The following is a 26,014-nucleotide window of genomic DNA, read 5'->3' on the forward strand; positions in this document are numbered from 1 at the left end:
CAGCTGAATTATAAATCTGGCTGCAGCCGCCTGTAGGCTTGACCACTACCTTGCATCACAGGAGGAGAGACGAGAACATGGGCCCAGAGAAGGTCATCTACCATCTCCTGCAAAGCCTTCAAGCTGGCGCGACCTGGGTGAGCTGACCACAGCCCAGGCTATGATCTCATTCATTGTACAGGTCCCAGGCAGGGAGAGAATATTGATCTCCCAGAGACAGCTGATTATTATTATTATTTAAAGATTTATTTATTTATTTATTTGACAGAGATCACAAGTAGGCAGAGAGGCAGGCAGAGAGAGAGGAAGGGAAGCAGGCTCCCTGCTGAACAGAGATCCCGATGCGGGGCTCGATCCTAGGACCGCAGGATCATGACCTGAGCTGAAGGCAGAGGCTTAACCCACTGAGCCACCCAAGCGCCCCTGATTATTATTATTTTTTTAAAATCAGGCTTTGGATACCATTTTATGTGTTCACCTTTCCTGACCTTGGCAGTCTCCCTGCCCAACACAGAGTGCTTGCCTTCACAGCCTTACTAGCTCAAATGCCAATCAAACTAGAGGTACTGGCGACTGGTAAAAGCTACTGATTTTAGCAGGGACCGATAATGAGGCTGCTGTTGGGTTTTCACACACTAGTAGACCAGAGTACAGAGAAATAGTTGAGAGTAGTTAGGTCAAAACTTTCAATATCATCCATAATTACCCTTAAAAATAGGGCCATGGATTGAGGGCTATCACCTGAAACCACATAGATTAACTTACTCTTTTTTTTTTTCTTAAAGATTTTATTTATGTATTTGACAGACAGATCACAAGTAGGCAGAGAGGCAGGCAGAGAGAGAGAGGAGAAAGCAGGCTCCCCGCTGAGCAGAGAGTCCGATGCAGGGCTCAATCCCAGGACCCTGAGATCATGACCTGAGCCTAAGGCAGAGGCTCAACCCACTGAGCCACCCAGGTGCCCTGTAGATTAACTTACTCTTATAAGTATTTTAACAGAGAGTAAGTTTTAATAAAATTTTAATAAAAATAAATGATAAAATTTTGATAAAATAATAAAATTTCAATAAAATATTTAATATTATATTTTAATAAAATAATAACATTTTAATAAAATAAAATTTTGATAAAATAAATAATACAATTTTAATAAAATTCCATTTACCAGCCCCTGTTATTCCTTCAGTAATGAAACTAAAGGCTCTTCTTGCCTTATAAACATAGATTTGATGCATGATGCTTCCCAACTATGCACAGTGAATCTCCATTTACTATTTTCAGGATTTGTCTAGGCTTTAATTTTTTACAAAAATATTTATATTAATTAACTCCTTTGAAATCTTTGGCGTTAAGGAGACTTTTATCTAAATCCAGGATTTATTTGAGAGCCCTAGAAAATTTCTGAAAGCTCTTAGTTGCTTTTATTCAACACGGTTAGTAGTTTCAATACAGGAAACAAATATTTTCTCTATTAATTTAGCTTGATGTCAGATATCCTCAGTCCCTTTGAAATGCACTTCCAATTTTCAGCTATAATTCAAAGATAATTTGTGAGTTTCATTGTTGCCATTATTTCTGTTGGATCTGTGAAAGCTGGGGAGGAAAGAAGAAATCCAAAGGAGAAACCCTCAGACGTCGCGTAGCCTTTCTGTTAACACTGCACAGAAGTGTGGCTGATTACTCCAAAGGCTCTCTAATTAAGTGGTTGGCATAAATCTGGTGAGCACGCTTGCTATGGAAAACTTTACACGCTTTTTTTTTTTTAGTACATCATGTGAAATCCTTGCAAACACAAGGACCCTTTATTTATTGACAAAGGCAATAGTGCCTCTAGACAAGCAGCTCTCTTGTCCTTCTCAAAAATAAGAAAGAGAATCTGTTCCATATTTTGGTGCAGAGTAACCAGAATGAAAACTACGTATTGTGGGTTATTTCTCCTTTATTTTGTGAATGCTTTCCATCCACCAGTGCAAATTGTTTATGTAAACTAGCTTGTGCTTTTTGCAAACGACCTGAAAAACAGAAATATGCTTAAGTCGTTCGGGGTCAAGCATTACCTTACCCATCACACTCAGCCAAGTATTAATTTACCGGCCCTTGGGAATTTGAGATGAAATAAAGAAACTGGTGGAATGTTTTTTTCCTTTATCTGCATTCCTGGATAGGCAATTGTGTATTCATCTCACGACATGGATGGAATGTCTCTGTGTGCGGGGCTGTGTGCTAGACACATAAATAAGACGGGATTGTAAGGGAGCCGGACAGGTAAATAATTACAAGGCTGGGAGACTCGTGTTCTAATCAGGGACACCTGGCAGGCACAAGGGACTCCCTTAATCCAGAGACCCAGCAAAGGATGAGAAGATAGAAATCATAGCCAAACAATCCACTGATTCAAAATCTTTACTGATTGCAGTCAACCCTGCACAGCCCCATGCCGTTTATTGCCTGTAGGCAAAGGTGGCCAAAGGCTGTAATGGGGTATTTTAGGGAGAGTCTCTGATGCAGGCAACTTCTATTTTAAAAGAAGCCTTCTTTGGGAAGCGCTACCTTCCAGGCCTTCCATCATTTGGTCCAAGTCTTAGGATGGAGCCCAGGATCCCTGTCTTCAGAGACCGCAGTGGGTTCACCATGAATCTCCAATAAACATTTATTGAGTGCCAACTCAGAGTTTTTGGCGTCTATGTCGCCTGCTCGAAGAGTCCCTCACTAACAGAGGGGAATTCAGGGCAAAGCTAGTAAAGCTTCCATTTCGGAGCCCCTCACCTGCTATGGCCTTTTCTAAATCCGGGTGGCGGGGGGCGGCATCCTAGGGATCTATTCACGTGCTTGTGTGTTTTTGTACATGTTGCAAATAAAAATATTGCAGCAACCATCAGCTAAAATACAAGTTGACTCTTTCTTTTTACTCTGGTTGTCCCTTCCTCAGGCTTCCCCATGTCAGGTGGTATTGGAGAGGCTGTGGGCATTTTGGGGAGCTGCCTAAGGGGAAGCTGATTTACCATCCTGGAAAACCCTCATCCCTCTCGGCCAGTCACCACCTATCATGGTCCTATGTGGGCAGCTCACTAAGAACAGGTCCCACGACACCCAGCAACCACCAGATGAGGCTGGCAGGGGACAAGAGTGAGTTTAACATGTGTGGTGTCTGCAGCTAGCCGTGGTACGTCTTCCCAAAGCTCACAGCTCATTTAGGAAAGACACGTTAATAGACTAGGCTTTTCCAAACCTGACAATAATCCTAAAAAGTCACATGATTTCGACAAATACTGACTTCTGAAGCTCAAAGAAACTTAAAAAAAAAAAAAAACAAAAAAACCAGTAACAATAAAACAGTAACAACGAAAAACGTTTTTTTTTTTTTTTTTGTCTACCATTTTAAGGGAAAGATCAAATTATCTTTATACTCTTAAACGATGGTAACCAAACCATTATGACATGAGGACAACATAAAAAAAAAAATACAGCCAAAATATGTAGGAAAAGGTATTGTAGGGGTGTGTCAGGGAGTTTATATAAATATCATGGGTCTTTTTCCCCCCTCCTGGATTTTGTGATGTTTGAAGCATTTGTTAGCTTTTATTATTTGTAATTTGTCCTCATTTCTCATTTGAATAAATCTTCATGTTTGTCCTAGTTTTGTTTTCATGACTTTACATATTCTTCTATTCTGAAAGAGGCCCCCAAATTGTAAGCTCCAGGTTCCACAAGCTCTGAATCCAGCTCTGGCTCGTGGCCACGCCGTCACAGTCTCCCTCATACCCCTGAATGCTCCTTTCCTCCTCACATCTCCCGCTTTGTGACTTTTCCTCTTGGAGCACATGAGGGTGTTGTGGAGCACCCAGACAGAGTGTTTTGACCAAGCCAGTGTGCCCGCAGATGCCACCTCTGTGACAACTTGTGGCAGTTCTGCAGTGTCTCACTTGACTGAGGAACTACTTCACTTCACCAGGGGTGGCCGAGGACAGAGAGAGACAGGGGTACAAATGCTCCATCTTCTTACCTCAAAGTACAACTCTGAAGGTGTGGTCTGTGGGCCAGAGTGAGTCCCCACGGACCTGGCCGAGGGGAGATCCTACCTCACACTCCCGCTCTCACACTTGCCTTTCCTGCTCCCGGGTCCCTCACCTTTTACAGGTTTTTCCTGAATCAATCATGAGCCTCCAAATCAAGTGCTCACTGCATTTCTCGGCTGTGACAGTCTCTGTCTCTCCTCCTCACTGGAATATAAGGTCAAGAGAGCATGAACTTGCTCTGTCTTGCTCCCTGCTGCCTTTCTGTGGCCTGGTGCTTGGCAGGTAATAATTACAGTAATAGGGGATGACATGAATAAACAGTGAATGAATATATAAATTCCAGTCACTCCACACATATTTCTCTAATCCTCATGGCAACCCCGAGAGGTAGATGTTTCTTTTGATTTACAAATGGGGAAGTGAGACAGACTTTGGTTAAGTGGCTTCCTCAAAGTAAACCCCTAAGGGGGGCGCCTCAAGGCTCTGAGCCCAGCTGGCTCTCTGCAAGCCCCATCTTCTGACCTCAAAGGAAGGGATCCAGGGTTTCCCTGGATCACTGTGACCCAGGCGTGGGTGTGGACCCCTCCCTGATCGGGTGCAGGACAGGCTGTACAGATGACAAAAGGCTATGTGTCACAGAGAATGATTCAGGGAAACTACAGCGAGGACCTAACCCGAGGTCTTCTCCACACACTCCCTGCCTGCCCAAGGTCATTGGCCTGTGACAAGGAACAGCTCCCACCCCAACAGAAGTGCTCCAGGCAGTTCTGTAACAGAGACTGGAATGAGTGTGGACCAGATGTGGAGCCAAGAAAATATCCCTCCTCCCCCTGCCATGCATACACCTCCCCCAGTCCATTCCCCATACTGGTCTCTTCCCAGAGCAGCTCACTAGCTGACTAGGAGCCACTCCCTTCAGGGGACAGCCCTGCTCACCTCCATGGGACCAGCAAGTTATGTTCATAATATCTGACAATATATTTCCAAAATTGATGTTACTTACTCTTTAATATTCTTGAATTGTTTGAGATATAATAGACATATAACATTATGTAGGTTGAAGGTATGCAAGGTATTGGTTTGATACATTTATATATTGCAATGTGATTGCCATCTTATCATTAGCTAGCTCCTCTATCACATTGCATAATTATCAATCCTTTTTTGTGGTTAGAACAATTAAGATCTAGTCTCTTAATAACTTTGAGGTTTATAATACAACATCGTTGGCTATAATCACCATGCTGTGCATTAGATCTCCAGAACTTACTAACTCCTACTTGTAAGTTTGTACCCTTAAACAACATCTCCCCAACCCCCACCCTCCACCCAGCCCCTGGGAACTACCATTCTACTCCCTGTTTTTACAAGTTTGACTTTTTTAGATTACGTATTTAGGTGAGATCATACAGTGTTTGTCTTTCTCTGTCTGACTTATTTCACTTAGCGTAATGCCTTCAAGGTCCATCCATATTGTTGTAAGTTACAGGGTTTCTTCTTTTTCATAACTGAGTAATATTCCATTGTGTCTGAGCGTGTGTGTGTGTGTGTGTGTGTGTGTGCACATATCCATTGACTGGCACAGGTTGTTTCCTTCTCTTGGTTATTGTGAATAATGCTGCAGTGAATATGGAGGTGCAGATATCACTTTGAGATACTGATTCCAATTCCTTCATATATATACTCAGAAGCAAGATTGCTTGATCATACAGTCCTTCTATTTTTAATATTTGAGAACTATTCTTGATAATGGCTGTAACATTTTATATTCCCTGGTTTAAGGGTTACCATTTTTCCACATCCTCACCAACATTTATTTTTATTTTTATTTTTAAAGATTTTATATATTTATTTGACACAGGTCGAGAGAGAGAGAGAGAGAGGGAAGGACAGAGTACAAGTTGGGGGGTGTGGCAGAGGGAAAGAGAGAAGCAGACTCTCCACTGAGCAGGGAGACTGATGTGGGGCTCGATCCTGGGACCCCAGGATTATGACTTGAGCTGAAGGCAGATGCTTAACCAATTTAGCCACCCAGGCACCCCCTCACCAACATTTATTATCTCTTGTCTTTTTCGATAATAGCCATCCTAACAGGTGTGAGGTGATATCTCATTGTGATTTTGATTGGCATTTCCCTGATGATTACTGATGTTGAGCATCTTTTCATTTATCTTTTTGGAAAAAAAAAAGTCTCTGAGTTCCTTCTCCAATTTCTAATTGGATTGTTTGCTTTTTTGCTATTGTTGTATGAATCTTTTATATACTTTGGATATTAACCCCTTATTTGATAGGTGGTTTGTGAATATTTTCTCCCATTCTGTAAGTTGACTTTTCAATGTATTGACTGCTTTACAGAATCTCTTTGGTTGAATGTAGTCCCTTCTTGTTTACTTTAGTTTTAGTTGCCTGGGGTTTTGGTGTCTTATCCAAGAAACCATTGCCAAGATCTTTTCCACTATATCTTCTTCTAGTTTTACCATTTCAGGTCTTCCCCTGAAATCTTTGATCCATTTTGAGTTAATAGTTGCAAGTGGTGTAAGGTATGGGTCCAGTTTCATTCCTTTGCATGTGAATATCCAGTTTTCCCAAAACCACTAATTGAATTCTTTTTTAACTGTGTGTACTTGGCACCCTTATAAAAAATTAGTTGACCACGTATGCATGGGTTTACGTCTGGGCTCCCTGTTCTGTTATTTACACTTGAAATAACTCTCTCTACCCCAAGCTCTGTGTTTTCCAGTTTCTTTGTAGAAAGGTTTCATAAAATTTAGTAATGTGTTTTCATCCATGACCATCTTCTTACAGAACAGTAAACCAAGGTATATGCACTGAGTGTTTTAGAGTCTGGTTATGGGAATGAGATGAACCCATATGAGACAGTTATTGGGTAGTACAAAATTAAATTGTAAATAAGACAGAGAAATTGTATATAGAAGTTTTAAGTACTTCTGTGTGAACTTCTCAAAGGAGAGGGTGAGATCATTTCTCGTTAGCTGCAGTTGTTAGGAAGCCATAGAAGTGATGCATTTCCTCTTGGATCTAGTTCACACATCACCTGAGGTGATAAGTGTGAGCTCAAGTCTTGGATCTAGTTCACACATCACCTAAGGTGATAAGTGCTGGCTCTCCAGGAGCTGCTGTTGTCAGTGGGACTGGAGGAGTCACCCTCCAGCTTCCTCCTGCCATTCTCTCATCCTGATCTCAACATCTGATTCTCCTTCCTATCTTCCTACTTCTTCTATTTCTCTCTTTCTTCTCCCTTTTCTCTTCATCTAACTCTTTACTTTTCGTCTTCAGAATTTAAGATTTGGCCATATATTCTACTTGAAAAAGAAAGATTTATTTAGGGGTGCCTGGGTGGCTTTCTTGGTTAAGCGTCTGCATCCATTTCAGGTCGAGTTCTGGGATCGAAGTCCCACACTGGGCACCTTGCTCAGTGAGGAGCCTGCTTCTCCCTCTCCCTCTGCCTGCCGCTCCCCCCTGCTTGTGCTCTCTCTCTGTCAAATAAATACATAAAATCTTAAAAAATAAAAAGAAATAAAAAGAAAAACAAAAGATGTATTTATTTATTTGAGAGGGGGAGAGAGAAAGAGTGCAATGGGGAGGGGCACAAGGGAGAGGAAGAGAGTCTTAAGCAGATTCCATGCCGAGCACCCATCTGGGGCGGGGCTCAACCCCAAGACCCTGAGATCATGGCCTGAGCTGGAACCAAGAGTCAGGTGCTGAACTGATAGTGCCACTGAGGCACCCTTTGTATATTCTACTTCTGAGGCATTGCAATTTACAGAAGGGCAAGGGCTCCAGAGCCTCACAGACCTGGGTACGAACTCAGATCTGTGCATTTTGGGCAAATCATAGAACCTCTCAAAGCTCTGTCTCATTATTCATAGAAGTAGGGATACAAATCTCCCTCATTATGTTATTTGAAGGTATAAATAAAATGATCAATGTAAAGTGCCTGGCAGCTGGCTCTCATTAGATGCTTACTTATTTCCTACTTCTTTTTCTCTTATCTTGTTTTTATAGTACTATGCATACAGTAGTCATTAAATATTTGCTTATTGAAAGAGTACTCTTGGGAGTTATTTTGGTAGACCCTCATTTACTTAGAATGGTTGAGTTTGGGAATTATTTTATTTATTTATTTATTTGTTATTTATTTGACAAACAGAGATCACAAGTAGGCAGAGAGGCAGGCAGAGAGGCAGGCAGAGAGAGAGAGAGAGAGAGAGAGAGAGGAGGAAGGCTTCCTGCTGAGCAGAGAGCCCGATGTGGGGCTTGATCCCAGGACTCTGGGATCATGACCTGAGCTGAAGGCAGAGGCTTTAACCCACTGAGCCACCCAGGTGCCCCGAGTTTGGGAATTATTTAACAACTGCTATTATAACCTACTTATTATTTGTGCCAGGCACTAGAATTGGGGGAAGTCCTTTTTGTATGATATTTGATATGACTTTCCCCAAATGCATAACATAGACATTACTTTTATTATTCAAGACACAGACTGTATTGCTCAGAGCCCACCCTTCATTTTACATATCAAGAAAGCAAGGCTTAGGGGCACCTGGGTGGCTCTGTAGGTTAAAGCCTCTGCCTTCAGCTCAGGTCATGATCCGAGGGTCTGGGGATAGAGCCCTGCATTGGGCTCTCTGCTCAGCAGGGAGCCTGCTTCCCCCTCTCTCTCTGCCTCTCTCTCTGCCTGCCTCTCTGCCTGCTTGTGATCTCTGTCTGTCAAACAAATAAAATCTTAAAAAAAAAAAAATCAAGGCTTAGCAGGGTTGAGTAATTTACATCAAGAAAACCTTGACCCTGGACCCAAACCCCTGAACCACTAGGTTAAACTGTCAGCTGTTTATTATTCATGATCTTCATAGCCCCATAAAGAGGATCGAGCCCTGTAACTGGAGGATCACTTGTTTCCTGGGTGCAAAGTGGAATGATCTTTCGTAAAGAGACTGTTAAGTAATGTGCAGTTATCCAAAATGGAAAGATTTGAGACAGGGCCACATTGTTCTCGTAGGAAAGGATGAATATTACGGAGTGTGGGAGATGGAAAAGCGAGGGGTATGGGAGGAAAATAAATTGGGAGAGACTCCATAGGGCAGCCCGGGAGCTGCGAGATAACAGAAAGGTCTAATGGGGAATTTTCCACAAAATCCCCAGTAAGATGGACATTGTCCTCTAGAGTTTCGTGAGGAGCCTCTGCCTAGCCTGAGCCCTGTTCCCAAAGCTGGAGAAGAGACTGCTCACAAGGACCGACGGCACCTGGCTTACCAAAAAACAGATTCCGGGCTGCCTCTTCTCCTTCTCTTTTCCTACCTACTTCCTTCTTGCTCACACAGACAGCTACAGCTCTGTCTTCCAGGCTCTTGCCCTTACTAATTCAGCTTCTGGTACAAAATACGGTAGTAGATGCCAGAAAGGAGCTGCATGAGAAGATGACAAGTTTCCCTGGAAGTTTGCTGGAGTCTCACATAATGCTTTGATGAAGCAAAGAGTCAGATATGTGTGTTCTACAATATAATATAAATTGAGGATATTGATATTTGGGTTATTGCAACACCACTGCATTTTTTGTTGTTGGTAAAGACTTATTCATTTGAGAGAGAAAGAGAGAGAGAGTGAGTGGGCACACAGAGAGGGAGAAGCAGACTCCCCGCTGAGCAGTGAGCCCAACTCGGGGCTCGATCCCAGGACTCTGAGATTCATGACCTGAGTCAAAGGCATGATTTTCCAGCTTTTATCAAGAACCACCTCAGCAAAAAGCCACTCAGTGATATGCACTCAGGGCAATCCTGCTTGAAGGTCCTGTTGGAGAAGGCAACTGAAATTAAAATCTAAGTTTTCTTTAGTGAGACTTTCCAACACAGCATAGGCTCTGAGGACCTTAATCCATTTGTTGAATCATTTAGCACTGATTGTGGGCTATGTGCAGTCCTAGGCAGCGAGACTGTGAGGTTGATGAAGATAGGGCGCTTGGCTTCAAGTTGCTAAAGAAGGCAGGCAAGAGAACCAATAACTGCAATGCAACATGGATGAAAAGAGCAGTGGGCAAGTGAATATCCGGGCTCTACAAGAGAAACTATGCCCCAGATCACTACACTGAAGCTTACTGCTTACTTATCTCCCTAAGACACTGGGAAGACAGCTTCTGCTTTTCGCTATTACTATTCTATCTATTCCGGATATTTAACAGTGTCTGCACATAGTAGATTCTTAACATTGTACTTTTCTGAAACTAAGACACCATTAATTAAGATCATATCATTATTTGATATCCCACCGGGAAGAAAAAGAGATACGCTGTTAATTGAACTACAACACGCCGAAGATCAGATCATAAACAGATTCTGATTTCAGAGATGTTGAAACGTGAGGAAAGAGAGAAGAGGGGGAGGGAGGGGGGGATGGGCAGAATGGCTGAAGGAGATGGGGAGATACTGGCTTTCAGTTACAGAATGTGTAAGTCACAGGAATAAAAGGCACAGCATAAGGAATACAGTCAGTGATATTGTAACAGTGATGTAATGGGACAGATGGTCGCTACGCTTGTGGTGAGCACGACATGATGTAGAAACTTGTCAAATAACTAAGTTGTACACCTGAAACTAATGTAACATTGTGTCAAATATACTCATTTTTTTTTAATTTGAGGGAAGATGCTCATCTTAGAATTGATTAACAGCAAGTAATCACTGAACTGTGTTTGTTGAATTTCCAGAGAGATTATGCGAGTAACAGAATAAAGGTTTCAGAGTGGATTTTCAAGGATATAACGTACATTTATAGCCTGTTATACAGCTTTGCACCCTGTTGATTCAAACGAGGTTGTCAAGAAAATGATCTCTTGAGTTCTTGGCCACAAGAAAGACAGAGCTGTGTGAGATATCTTTAAGTGTCTCAAAGAGTTGTGAGGTCTTAAAGCTAAGGAAGAATGGGAGATTCCATAAAGTTTAAAAATATTTAATTATTACATAGAAAATACATTTATTTGTGTTAGGATCCCATCTAGCTCAAAGGTCTTTATTTAGGTATTTATTCATTTATTTATTACTTATTATTATTATTATTTTTTAAAGACTTTATTTATTTGTCAGAGAGAGAGAGAGCGCAAGCACAGGCAGAGAGAGTGGCAGGCAGAGTCAGAGGGAGAAGCAGGCTCCCTGCGGAGCAAGGAGCCCGATGTGGGACTCGATCCCAGGATGCTGGGATCATGACCTGAGCCGAAGGCAGCTGCTTAACCAACTGAGCCACCCAGGTGTCCCAATTACTTATTATTTTTTTAAGAGTTTTCTTCATTTACTTGACAAAGAGATAGCAAGAGAGGGAATACAAGCCGGGGAAATGGGAGAGGGAGAAGCAGACTTCCTGCTGAGCATGGAGCCCGAACCCAGGACCCCGGGCTTATGACCTGAGCGGGAGGCAGATGCTCAGTGACTGAACCACCCAGGTGCCCCTCAAAGGTCTTTAGAGTTAGCACACACACATGCACACGCGCACGCGCGCGCGCGCACACACACACACACACACACACACACACAAATCCACTATTGGATTGGTCTGTGTCCTTCTCTAGTTCGGATGTTGAAGTCTTAACCCACAGCAACTCAGTATTTGAACTTGGAAATAGTTATTGCTGATGTAGTTAAGATGAGGTCATACTGGATGGAGCAGGAAGAACTCTTCCTTCAATGTGCCTGATGTCCTATTAAAAGGAGAAATTTGGACATAAACAAACACTCGAGGAGAATACAATGTGAACATTGAAGGTAGAGACCAGGATGATGGTCCACAAGCCAAGGAATTGCTAGCAAACCAAACTATCATCAGAGAGAGGCGTGGGCCAAATTCTCTGTTGGAAGGAACCAACCTTGCCGACATCTTGATTTTAGACTTCTAGCCTCCAGACCTGGAGGACAATAAGTTTCTGTTGTTTCAGTGACCCAGTTTGTGGTGCTTTGTCATGGCAGCTCTAGCAAACTAATAGTTTACATGTCCTAAGAGTGAAAGAAATGCCACATCCAATCACATGACCAGCCTGGGTAGCAATTGCAGACTTTGTGAGGAGGCAGAATTAAACAGTGTGAGTCAGGAGACAAGAAGCCTTTCAACATTTTGAAATCTGTGACACAATCCGTGTATAGTCACAATCCGTGACTATAAAAAGACTGTCTGACAGTGGGAAAAATTGGTTGGGATATCTGCAGCTCCAAGTCTCACATCCGACCAAAATCTCCGATTATGAGGGCGCCTGTGTGGCTCAGTGGGTTAGAGCCTCTGCCTTTGGCTTGGGTCATGGTCTCAGGGTCCTGGGATCGAGCCCCACATTGGGCTCTCTGCTCAGCGGGGAGCCTGCTTCCCCCCTCTCTCTCTGCCTCCCTCTCTGCCTACTTGTGATCTCTGTCAGGTAAATAAATAAAATCTTTAAAAAAAAATCCCTGATTATGAGAATCTGCTAATAACGAAGGTGGTAATTGCCATTCTTAGTAGCTGGGCAACCATAGTTGGGATGATCCACCCTCGCTAGTCTTTCCAACCCAGGAAGACTAAAAAGCTCATATAGAAAGATTCAAGAGAATCAAAGCGAAGATACTAGTATGTTTTATGTTAAGAAAGGATCTGTGTGGATTTGATATTTGCCAGGTGCCCCTCATTCTCTCATAGAACTTACTACCATCTAAGCTGGAGAGGTACAGAGCTTGTGCTGGCCACTGTCCCACCCCTAAAGAGTGGATCATTACATTTTTAGGAATTTTGCAAGCTATTAATAAACAATGTTCCAATCCTTGCAATTACATGAAAATCTGAAATAGTGGCTAGTGTTGTTGCAACCATTAGTGCTGAAGCTAAAAGGGGTGCCAATTTAGCAAATCTCATTGGTATGAGGGTGAGAAATCACTTAAGAGCTGATATATCAGATTTAATGACAATACTTTTATTGGGAAAGAACAGATTGGATGCAACTCTTTTGGTCAAATCATGGTTCAAGTGCAACCATAGTTTGGTTACAGATACAAGAGTTGGGCCAAACAGCTCAAAGGCATTCTGTGAGACCTGATCGACAATACGGAATTTGCAATTAAAAGTATTGCGTATTTTATTATCATTTGGAAGTTGTGTGTCACATGTATTTATTATCATAAATTCGGGTGCTGGGAAAAACCATGAATGCATTAATGCAAAGTGATATGGTGGAGAGTGACTGGTGGCCGGGGAAAGCTCATGGACGGGGAATGGCTAGATGTAGCCAGCTCTGTGAAAATGGGCATATATGGGGTAGAAGGAAGAGCAAGTTCAAAGGCCACATGGGAGGAAAGAATTTGTGGGTTGCTATTACTGCTGTTGTTAGCAGAATCTGCACCTGTGACCGTGACTCTGAGGTCTCCTCATTCTTTTCTTTTCCAAACTGGATCTGGGAAACACTATGTGTTGCTGTCCATTTGGCCCCATGGAAACAGCTGTGATTCCCGGCTTCCTCCATGAACTCTCAGAATTCTGTATGGTTTAGATAACAATGGTACCATACATTCTTTTTTTTTGGCTTGTTTTTCTTTGGTGGAACTCAAAGCCATGGAACCTATATTTTCCCATTTTTCTTGTTCTTAAATTAACTTTCCAAAAAAAAATTGATTGATTTAGAAGAGAGAAAGAGAAAGAACACAAGCAGGGTGGAAAGGCAGAGGGAGAGGGAGAAGCAGCGCCCCCGCTGAGCAGGGAGCCTGATGTGGGGCTCAATCCCCCCGAACCCGGGGATCATGACCTGAGCTGAAGGCAGATGCTAAGCCAACGGAGCCACCAAAATTAACTTTCTTAAGCATGTCTAAACTAGACTCCATTTGAAGGCTCAGGGCCGCCTCCCCACTTTCTTCAAGTACCTCGTTGCTGGTGGGCTTGTTTAATGATGGAATTAAAGGCAAGCGATTTCTCTTCCCTGCCCTTTTAAAAATGTTTATTCCCCAGGTGAGCTTTGGAAATCGATAGCTCCTAAAGTACAAGGAGACAGTTTGGGGCAGACGTTTTGATTTCCATACCTTTAGTAATCCTCCTGACCTAGTCATTCCTACTGCCCCAAATCCAGAGCCTGCCTGGGCTCTGGGGGAAAATGTTCAACAGATAGGTGTCTTGGCCACAGCATGAAATAGGTAATTAGTAATTTAAAATTTGATTCCTTGTCTTTTTCTGTTTTAGTTTACACCTTCTCCTCCGTAGGCTGAGGGGGGCTGGCTCTTCTCCATGGCTGTCCTCGGGAGCACTCCCTTTCTGGCCAGTGTCTTTGTGCAAGCCCCAAAGAGTTTAACTTCACTTGTGAAATTATCAATGTCAAGTTGATCGCTGACCTTAGAGCCAGCTGCTTAAAGCGTCAGTGCAGCTGCCTTGCAGAGGAGAAATAAACCCCTGCTCCTTCCTTGTTCGACAAGAAAATGCTGATTGTGAACCAAGGGGCTCAACACATTTCATTTTTTTGCTCCTTTTGCCACCAGCTCAGATTTCTATAGCATGAAACCCATATTCAGGAATCTGGAACCAAAAGCAACAATGTACCCCTGTTTCTGAAAAAAACGCTCTCTTATTCATGGATCTCGGGATGTTTTTTCAGTTTTTGGTTGTGTGACTCACGGAGTTTTATGGCACCACCCAGGAGGGCCCCATTCACTTGGGCAATTAGGTTCCTCCTGCATTAAAAATAACAGTCCCTCCTTCCCAGTGGTTGAGGAGGTAACAGCTCAGCGCAATCCCTGATCCCCGCTGCTGCAAGACTTTCCTCTCACCTTCTTCTGGCCTAAAGGACCCAGACACGGGGTTTTAAAGATGCTTAAAGTGGAACAAAGGAAAGAATGGAGGAGGCCTGGACAAGGCCACCTCACAGGAAGCTGGAGCAGAATGAGGCCAAGGGAAGGCACTCCTGCCAGCCGGAAGGTTCTTTCATCCTTTTTAGCCAGGGCTCTGACCATCCATTGTTTCTATAAGGCCCTACATTAAAGCAGTTTTGAGGCAAACATCACTCACTGCCTTGAGCCAAGGCAATATATTTGCCAAATGTGTAATTAAAAAAAAAAAAAAAGCTATGTATGTGAGGGGAGTGACATTGTCACTCTCATTGTCCTTCTCTCTCTTCTTTGGTTTTTAAAGACTAAAAACAAAAAACAAAAACCACCTCGCACCCCACAAAAAACCCCTGCGTGTTGCCCTGGGAGTGTGACTTCACCAATCCCCCCTCTGCCACCCTGTTCCAGTCTCCGAGCTGTCAGTCAAAACCAAACGACAGACGTTGGCCACGATTCAAAAAAGAAAACAAAAATGTCTTTTAGGACACACTTTGACATGTGTTGGATGATTTAGTAAGATCATGGTTTCTTGTCTCATTTTCTAAGACTTCTTGAGTTCATTTTTTATCCTTTCCTTCTAACAGTCAAATTATTTCTTTTTTTTTTTTTTTCTTTTCTATTTTCAGCGAGTGTACTCCACCGGTCGAGTGACTGGCCAGTAAGATGAAATAAGAAAACAGGAAAATCCCTTTTTAAAGGGAAAACAGAGCTTAGTGTAACAGGGGATGAAGTGGCTACCAAGGCCCTGGTTCTCAAGCTGTCTTTGGGGCTGCGGCAGCAAACTCTCGGGCCTCTCACAGGCTCTCCTCAGCATCCGTCAGAGGCCACATCCACTGTAGGCTCGAGGTAGCTCACAGAAGCAGTGTTTGATGGTGAAGCACTCCGCCCACGACGACACATGCTTGTGAGGCCAGGGTCACTGGGCTGCCGAGTGCCGTAGTGTGAAACAGGGAAGGTGGCACTGCTGTCCAGTCTGTTGAAACGAATTTCCAGGCCCAAGATGGAGCCACTCCGGCTCAGGTGTCACGTCGGCAGACCGAGACTTGGATCATTTTTGCGTCCCTGTGAATGTTTTGCTTGACCAGAAACATAGTGCAGAAATCCACCCTGCCAACCCCACCATCCATGTTTCACTTCCCAGTTTCGGTTACCCACGTCCTGAAGTAGTAGATCCTACTCTGATGTGAGTTCAGAAGGTCAACAGTAGCCTAACACTCTTTTGTCATTCACCTCGCCTCCTGTCATCCTGCGGGCTTCTTACCTTCTCACATCAGCTCAAGAAGACTGAATGCGGTGCAATCAGATATTTTGAGAAAGAGACCACATTCACATAACCTTTATGACAGTGTATTATTATATTTGTTCTATTTTATTTTTACTTTTTATTATTCTCTCACTGTGCCTAGTTCATAAATTAAACTTTATCATCATAGGTACGGATGTAAAGGGAAAAATGGTATATATAAGGTTTGGTACTATCCACAGTCTCAGGCATCTGGGGGTCTTGGAACGTATCCCCCACAGATAAGGGGGAGACTACTGTATACCCAGTCAGCCAATCCTCAAATGCTAAGCCAACACTGGGCTTTGGACTTGTATTTTTGATCCTTATTTGTTTTCTATTTTTCTGTCCCTTTTTTCTTATTCTTTATCCTCTTAAAAATAAGCACATCTTCAGAATCCTTCTCAACCCAGGATGCCCATAGCCAGTGGCCCATCAGAGGTGACACGTGAGATAAGACCTTATTTGCCCTGTTCTAATTTCCAGTTTTCTATCTTAAAGACTCAAAATGTCCCATTCTGTCAAAACGATGACAGGACCTGTGATGAAACCTGTCCTGTGCACACAGACTCATGCTTCTAAAATGAGGGGGAGCCGCTGTAGGAGCTCCACTGCATCTCCAGAACCCCTCACCTATCCCCTACCTGCCTGGATGGATGTATTCATTGCCCTCCCCCCACCCCCACCCTCCCATTCCCCCCTCACCTCCCCCCACCCCCATTCCTTGAAACATCCTTCACCATGAATTAGTGTTTAACTTGCCTTTACCCAGCACTCCTGATCACCTCAGGACTCGCTTGACTGGTTTTGGTCTCAACAACCCTCCACGACATGGCTCTTGGTGTCTGTGCCCTGATTTCTCTGGGGTCTTGGATAGAAGCCCTACCTCTACTCCCTCAAGTCACCTCAAGGCCACCCCTCCTGTGATGGTTAATTTTATGTGTCAGTTTGATGGGGCTGAAGGGATATCGAGATAGCTGGTAAAACATAGTTTCTAGAAGAGGCTAGAAGAGGCTAGCATTTGAAAAGGTGAACTTAGTAAAGCAGATGACCCTCCCCAATGTGGGAGTCATCCAACCCATGGAGGGTCGTAATAGAACAAAAAAAAAAAAAAAGGCGGAGAGAGGATGAATTAGCTTTTTCTGCTTGAACTGAGATGTCCGTCCATCTTCTGCTCTTGGACATGGGAGCTCCTGGTTCTTGGCTTTTAGACTCAGCTGGGAACTTACGCCATTAACTCTCCAATTCACAGGGTTTTGGATGAGGCTAAATTAGACCACCAGCTTTCCTGGTCCTCCAGCTTGCCGATGGCAGATGATGGGACTACTGGTCTCCATCACCTCATGAATGAGTTCTTATAATAAATCTTCTCTTTAGATCAATCTAGCTATCTGTCTATGGTACTGGTCCTATTTCTCTGGAGAATCCCTCTCTCCCCCCAGTACTCTGCTTCAGCACAGATGGTTTGAATTAGACCTGGGATTCTCAGATTTGGGGGAATTCCCTCAAACTAATCAATCCGTTGTGCTGGCTTATGTGCTATGCTGAGGTGGTAGATTTACTCAGTGGACAATCAGAGGTTGCTCAGGTCTATATTTGAGAAAGATAATTTGAGTAGTAAGATGATGGATAGATCAGAAAGAGAAGGGTTCTTGTGAGAAAGCATCTGATAATCTCCTTGCCTGAGATCTTAATTCTAAGCCAGGCACAGAATGGGGTTCTATGGCTACACAGCAATCTAATGTCAACCGTGGACAGTAGGGAAATTTAACATCCACTCAAGAAAGGACATAGTTCCTCTAGGCCCTGCATTGGTCTATGCTACATTGTTCAGTTCCAAAAGCCACATTTTAAAACAAGCAACATCATGATAAAGAGTCTCTCCTTGACCAAAAATTAGTGAAGCTTCTCTTAGCCATTTTTTTCTTTTTTTGTTTTCTTAAAGTAGGCTCCAGACCCATTGTGCAGTCCAGAATGGAGACCAGCATGGGGCTTGAACTCACAACTCTGAGATTAAGACCTGAGCTGAGACCAAAATCAGATGCTTAGCTGACTGAGCTGCCCAGGCACCCCTTTCCTGAGACTTTTTGATGAGGCCTCAACCTCAGCCCCAGCCCCGGCTTTGCCCCACCCAGCCACTCAGCCCAGCTGGAACAAGAATCCAGGTAAATCCCACCCTTCGTGTCTCCTCTTAGCAATTTTCAATCCACTGACCCCTCACTCGGCTCATGGTCGATAAGTCCCCAGATGTCTCTGCTGTATGTGGAGTTGAGCTGAATCTCTCACTTATTACTATACCTCCATTGTAATAGTCTTACATATAGCCTTCCTCACCACTGTAACGAGTGTCAGAAAAAAGTTTTCTTTTTGAGAAGAGATTATTTATTTATTTATTTATTTGAAAGAGAGGGAGAGAGCACAAGCAGGGGGAGGGGGAGAGGGAGAAGTAGACTCCCCTGCTGAGCAGGGAGCCCAATTCGGGGGCTCAATCCCAGGACCCTGGGATCATGACCTGAGCCAAAGGCAGATGCTTAACCAACTGAGCTGCCCAGGCGCCCCTGTATCTTTGACTCCACATCTCCGGGCTGATACTGCCAAGGAAAACACAATTACTTTCATAAAGCTATAGGTGATTATTTTAAGAACACAGTAACAGATTTATACTCTCCCCCTTCCTAATCCAGAACGTCCATACCCAGTGCAGAACCTGATATAAAATAGGGACTCAGACAGTATTTGTTGATTTCAATTAGAGTTCAGAAAACATTAGAGGGTAGTCATTTGTCTTTAAATTCAACAGCAATAAGAATAAAAATAGCTGTCTGCCAACCACCCAGGCATTTTCTGTGCACTGTTTGATTTAAGGCTCTGAGCAACCCTGCCTAGTAATTACTGGCCCCATTTGACAGAGGAGAAAACAGAACCCCTGGGAGGTACCCAGCTGGATGGTAAGCTCCTCCACTCCAGGTATTTTTGTACACAGATGTATGCAGAATTTCCTTGATGAGCCGACTTTGGTTGTTCTTGGGAGGCTGAGATTTGGTGCCTGGTCTGTCTGACCATGAAGTGTATATAGTTTCCACCACTTTCTTCAAGAATGAGGCATTCGTCTGTGTTAAGTCCTGCCTGGTAAACAGAGAGGGAGGTTTCCTTCTTTAGAAGCCAACTGAATTGGACCAAAAGGAGAGCAAAATCCATGTACAGTGTAATAGAGGACAGCTTCTGGGAAACAGGCTGCTGAGTGCTATGTCCACTTACTCAGCACTGTCGGTGGGTCAGGCACTGTTCAGTGTCCTGGGAATACAACTGCAGGGCCTCCATTTGGGTCCAGATCCTTGGCTCCATAGGCTTTCATCTGTGGGGCTCTGATAAGTGTTTTGAAGATTATTTGCTGTGCTGCTGGACCTCAGAGAAGTCTATTTGACTTAAAGACGGTGAGAAACTCGTGATTTCTTTACAATGTGATGGATCATTGAGGTATCATGAAATAAGAAGGAATATGAGGATGTTATGCATGATGTATCTGGCTTCAGTGATTTTTGTAAAGAGTCAGAAAGTGATGAGAAGACAAGTAAACCATTAAAATCACCTATAATCCTATCACCGGCAATGACCAACACCAGTGTCTTGCACGCATGGGCACACACACACGCACCCACAGACGCCTTTCTTTCTTGCAACACTGGGATCATTGCCTCAACTTTTTTATTTTGCTTTTTAAAATAAAATCAGCTCCTCCCCTTCCTGACATAAACAAAATCTATGCATATTGTAAGGAAACCAGTAAACAGAGAAATGCATAATGAGTCTTGTTTTTTTGTCAGGGAGTCTAAAAGGATAGTTCTGGAGGATTTCTCCTGTTTTGTAGGGTTGAAGTGGGAAAGGAGGGATGAGCTGCCCAGGCACCCCTTTCTCCTCATAATACTTTCCCTCTCTCCTCACAGCACTTGAGACAGCAAATTGCAGGTTTCTCACACCCATCTATTCTCCAATTCTCTGCTGACACCAACTGGGTATCCTATAATTCAATTCAACCACTATCTGCCTTGAGACAGTGTCAGACCCCACAGATTAAGAATTAGTTTCGGGGCGCCTGGGTGGCTCAGTGGGTTAAAGCCTCTGCCTTCGGCTTAGGTCATGATCCCAGGGTCCTGGGATCGAGCCCCACATCAGGCTCTCTGCTCTGCAGGGAGCCTGCTTCCTCCTCTCTCTCTCTCTGCCTGCCTCTCTGCCTACTTGTGATCTCTGTCTGTCAAATAAATAAATAAAATCTTTAAAAAAGAAGAAGAAGAATTTAGTTCCACAAGACTGCCCGCCCTTCATTTAAAAAAAATATCTTGTGTATTTATTTGTGAGTGAGAGAGAGCTCACAAGTAGTGGGAGCAGGAGGCTCCGTGATGAGCAGGGGGCCCCATGTAGGACTCGATCCCAGGACCCTGGGATCATGACCTGAACTGAAGGCAGACACTTAACAGACTGAGCCACCCAGGCATCCAAGACTGCCCTCCCTTCAGATGCCAAACCCAAGTAGTGGGTCTCCAGGTTACCCACAATTCTGTCTGACTTGGCTCCAAATCAGAGGTTCCTATGACTCTCCTGAAGTTTGATAATTTGCTAGAACGGCTCACAGAATTCAGGGAAACATTTACATATGCCAGTTTATTATAAAGGATACTACTTAGGAACAACCAGATAGAAGAGATTCATAGGGCGAGGTATGCACGGAGCTCGGAGCTTGCAAGCCCTCTCCAGGCATGCCACCCTCCCATCAGATGGATGTGCTTCCCTACGTGTCCAAACCCTCCCAGTTAGGACTTTTTGGAGGTTTCATTAGGTGGGCATGATTGATTACATCATTGGCCATAATCACTTCTCCCTTTCTCCTCTCCTTGGAGTTGGCCGTGTGAAGGTAGGACTAAGAGTTCTAACCCTCTAGTCACATGGCCGACCCTCTAATCACATCCTCCTCTGGAGACCAGTCCCCATCCTTTTCAAAAGTCACCTTATTAACATAAATTCATTTGTGGTAGGAAGGGGCTTATTAGAAATCATAAAAGATGCTCCTTTCACATTTCACACACCAGAGCTATTTCAGGAACCAGGGACAGAAACTACATAACATAACAGAAGTTGTTCCTTTCTCCTCTTAGGACTTAGGAAATTGCTGGGGTTTAGGGAATTCTGTGCCAGGAACTAGGGAGGAAGACCAAATATGTATTTCTTATTATCTGACAATACCACAAGGGCCAGAGTTGGGAGAGGATGTCTTTGGGGACGTGCTGAGCTGGAGCACTGGTTCAGGAACAACTTCCTTCTGTTCGGGGTGTGTGTGCATCAGCTCTGCTTTCTGTGCCAAAGTTGAATTCATCCTCATGCCAGAAAGAGGAACCTGGTGGGCGGTCCAGTCAGGACAAGGCTTATCAACAGAAAAAAGCGGAAAAGATAGCCTGGAGAAGCAGAGGAGGGAAACAGGCCTCATAGTGCGGCTTCTGACATGCAGCCAGAGTCCCAGGATCCTAGCCCCCAAGTGGATGATGGAGCAGAATCAGACCTCTGCCTCCTGGTAAAGAAGCTGTTGGTGGGTGGTTCTCATACTTGAACTTGCATTAGAATTATCTGGAGAGATTGTTAAAACACAGGTTGCTGGACTTCACCCCCAGAGTTTCTCATGCAGTAGGTTGGGGGTAGGCTTGAGAATTTTGATTTCCAAGAAGCTTCCAGGTGATGTCAATACTGCTGGTCCGGGGACCACACTTTGAAAACCACTGCAGTAGACCAGAGAAAGAACCAGAAAATTCTAGGTAAACCCAAGGAAGTAACTATTCAGGATAGCGTGAAACTCACAGAATGCATTTGAGGATAGGGGCTAAGAAATAAGAAATAAGAAAGAACTTCTTCTCCTGGGGTGCTCCATATTTGGAGGCAGATCCTGGTAAAACAAAGCATTTCTTTCTTCCTTCCTTTCTTTCTTCCTCCCTCCTCTCCTCTCCTTCCTTCCTTCGATTTTACTTGAGAGAAAGAGAGAAAAAAAGAATGAACAGGGTGAACGGCAGAGGGAGAAGCAGACAGAGACTCCCCACTGAGAAGAAAGCTGGTTGTGGGACTCCAGGATCATGCGACTCCAGGATCATGACCTGAGCTGAAGTCAAATGCTAAACCAAGTGAGCCATCCAGGCACCCCAGAACAAAGTATTTCAATAGACCAAGGTCATTGTAACCATAGACTCCCTTGGATGACAATCTCTGTGATTAGCCTGGCCAAACACACTAGGTGGGGACTAACTGATTGGCAGGACAAGGACTAGGAAAACTGGGAGTGTGTGCAATGGGCCAGAAATGGTGGGACTGAGTAGGACATATGACTTGTACTTTTTCCCTTTTAAAAAAAATATATGTATATATATTTATTTGAGAGAGAGAGAGAGAGACAGAGACAGAGAACAAGTGTATGGCACAGGGAGAAGGAGAGAGAGAGAGAATCTCAAGCACACTCTACGCTGCGCTTGGAGCCTATCCCGGGGCTAAATCTCACAACCCTGAGATCATGATCTGGGCTGAAATCAAGAGTTGGATCCTTAACCGACTGAGCCATCCAGGCACCCATGACTTGTATTTCTAATATGTCCTGAATTTTGCTGTTTTATCATTGTCCTTGTAGTGGCTAGAACTTTTTTTTTTTTTTTTTTTTTTTAGATTTTATTTATTTGTCAAAGAGAGAAAGTGAGAGAGAGCATGAGCAGGGGAAGGGGCAGAGGTAGAAGCAGGCTTCCTGCTGAGCAAGGAGCCGGATGTGGGACTTGATCCCAGGACCCTGCGATCATGACCTGAGTCAAAGGCAGATGCTTAATAGACTGAGTCACCCAGGCATTTCTGGCTAGAATTCTTTTAAGAGTGTGTGAATGAGTGTGTGCATATACATATGTTGTTGGAGGAGGTAGTATAGAAAGCCTTTTCCTAATTCTGCAGTCTTTTTGGCAGAAAAATTACTTTTTGAATGACAAGAGGGATGACAGCCAGGAGGAAGAAAATGAATTAAGTGACTTGGTCAGGAAAGAAAGGACAGGGGAGTGAGAAAGTCTGGGTAGAGAAATGGGCCTCAGAGCCCAGATAGACACATATCTTTAAATATTCTAAAAGGGCATATCTGGGTGCCTGGGTGGGTCAGTTGGCAAGCATCTGCCTGTGGCTCAGGTCATGATCCCAGGGTCGTGGGACCAAATCCCTCGTTGCGCTCCCTGCTCAGCGGGGTGACTGCTTCTCCCTCTGCCCCTCCCCCTGTTCATGCGCTCTCTCTTACTCACATACATAGAAAAAAATCTTTTAAAAAATAAAAATACAAATACAAATCTCTAGGATTATCTTATTTCACTCTTAGGACAAATAAGTGAAATTAGAGGGATGCTAATTTTGAGTTAATAGATGAAGTATGCTTTTAATAATTAGAGCTACCTGCCCATAAAATGGACTGCACAAAATACGGAGTTTCCCTAAAGGAACATATATAAGAATATTAATAACAGCAGAATCTTAGAAAAGGATAATTTTCAAAAGAGTAAAATCATGGGACGCCTGGGTTGCTCAATCGGTTAGGCATCTGCCCTTGGCCCCGATCATGATCCCAGGGTCCTAGGATTGAGTCCTATGTCAGGCTCCCTGCTCAGCCAGGAATCTGGTTCTCCCTCTGCCTCTGCCACTTTCCTTGCTCATTCTCTCACTTTTTCTCCAAATAAGGAAATAAAATATTTTTTTTAAAAAAAGATTTTATTTGTTTATTTGACAGACAGAGATCACAAATAGGCAGAGAGGTAGGCAGAGTGAGAGGGGGAAGCAGGCCCCCCGCTGAGCAGAAAGCTGGATCCCCAGACCCTGGGATCATGACCTGAGCCGAAGGCAGAGGCTTTAACCCACTGAGCTACCAGGCACCCCAATAAAATCTTTTTTAAAAAAAGAAAGAAAGAGATTAAATTATAACTTCCAGATATGGAATGAATATATATGAAAGATTCTATTTAACTCATCATTTACTGAAGGAATCAGGCAGATGTTATGAGTGATTCATAGAAGAATCCAACAAGCAGATGTATTTCTAGATCAGGAATATCAAAATGAATTTGCAAATAGATGTAGACCTGGCTTTTGTTGTTCCATCACTGGATAGAATTTCTTTGCATGTCTCTCTGGACCAACAGAGTTGTAAAATAGCTTAGTTAAAACACAGGGCACATCCCTATTGAGCCAGAGAGTTTCTGGTGGTTCCAGCGTTTTGCTGAAAGAATATCCAGTGGTGTCTTATTTCAAAGCCTTACATTTTTCCTTATTGTCTTTCCTTTTCCTTAAAAATGCTTGCAATACCCGATTAAATGAGCATCGTTCTCAAAAATGACTTTGCAGGCCTCAGTTGGAATAGATTTCCCTAATTATACCTTGAGAAAGGAGGATATGTTCTTTTTTTTTTTTTTTAAGATTTTATTTATTTATTTGAGAGAGAGAGAGTGAAAGAGCACAAGCAAGGGGAGCAGTGAAGGGAGAGAGAGAGAGAAGCAGGCTCCCCACTGAGCAGGGAGCCTGATGCAGGACTCAATCCCAGGACCCTTGGATCATGACCTGAGCTGAAGGCAGATGCTTAACCATCTAAGCCATCCAGACGCTTTTTAAAAAAAGATTTATTTATTTACTTGTCCGAGTGAGCGATAGAAAGAGAGCACAAGCAAGGAAACAGCAAGCAGAGGGAGAAGCAGGCTTCCCGCTGAGCAAGGATCCCAATGTGGGACTGAATCCCGGGACCCCAGGATCAAGACCTGAGCCAAAGGCAGACACTTAACCAACAGCCACCCAGGCAGCCCAAGAAGGATATATTCTTAAAGAGTCTGTATTGGAGTCCTATTGTTGCTGTAACAAATTATCACAAATTTTGTGGCTTAAAATGACATAAGTTTATGAGCTTATGGTTTTAAAGTTGAGAAGTCTGAAAAGGATCTTATGAGTAAAACCAGAGGTTGCATTCCTTCTGGAAGCTCTAGGAGAGGATGTGTTTCGTTGCCCTGTCCAGTTTCTAGAGGCCACCTGCACTCTGTGGCTTGTGGCCCCCTGATCTTATCTTCACAACCAGCAGCCTAGCATCTTCAAATCTCTTTCTATCTCTGATTTAGCAGAAAGTAGTCAAATGGACAAGCGTAAAAAGGACTAACAAACCACCTAACAGAGAATAGATCTCGATAATCCTATAATCCCTTTACAAAATAAATACATAATCAGGCCATAAACTAAATTCCCAGTCATGCTGTCACCACTGGGGAAAAATTTATTGGCTGTAAACAAATCAAAACACAAAATGAATAGAGATCAAATTAAAATTAGAAAATTAGGAAGCACGCAGAGTTCTATTGCCACTTTCTGTTTACCTTTAGAACTCAAGAAAAGGTGTGCCTGGATTTACACTGCATGGGAGATGCACCATTTCTGTGAGCGGTGTTTACCTGTCAGGTGAGTCTATTGGGCACCTCCTGGAGGGCCGCCCAAGCTGCTAAAGAATAATTTTTTAAAAAGGTAAAATCTTGACTCTCATTCAGATGGCAAATAAATACGGGTTCAAGATTTCATTTTAACTCATGACTTACTGAGGGAACCAAGCAGATGTAACAACCAGCTCAAAGGAGAAGCCAAAGAACAGACATATTTAGAGATGAGAAATTTATTTTTTAAAGATTTTATTTATTTGAGAGAGAGAGTGCTTGAGAGAGAGAGAGAGAGAGCACAAGTGGGGGTGAGAGGGAAGAGGCAGAAGGAGAGGGAGAATCAGTCTCCCTGCTGAGCCCTGACATGAGGCTCAATCCCAGGACCCTGAGATCATGACCTGAGCCAAAGGCAGGCTCTTAACTGAGCCACCCAGG

General features: G+C 43.5%; 1 long non-coding RNA gene across 1 annotated transcript; it reads left to right on the top strand.

Annotated features, from left to right (window-relative positions):
• The first annotated feature begins 63 nt into the window (after nucleotides 1–63).
• LOC131839138 (uncharacterized) lies at nucleotides 64–25,600 on the top strand. Its single transcript, XR_009356824.1, has 3 exons — nucleotides 64–137; nucleotides 18,070–18,289; nucleotides 25,532–25,600. It is a non-coding gene; the product is annotated as an uncharacterized LOC131839138 (long non-coding RNA).
• The last annotated feature ends 414 nt before the right edge of the window (nucleotides 25,601–26,014 follow it).

This window comes from Mustela lutreola, chromosome 8, assembly GCF_030435805.1.
Source record: "Mustela lutreola isolate mMusLut2 chromosome 8, mMusLut2.pri, whole genome shotgun sequence".
Taxonomy (NCBI): domain Eukaryota; kingdom Metazoa; phylum Chordata; class Mammalia; order Carnivora; family Mustelidae; genus Mustela; species Mustela lutreola.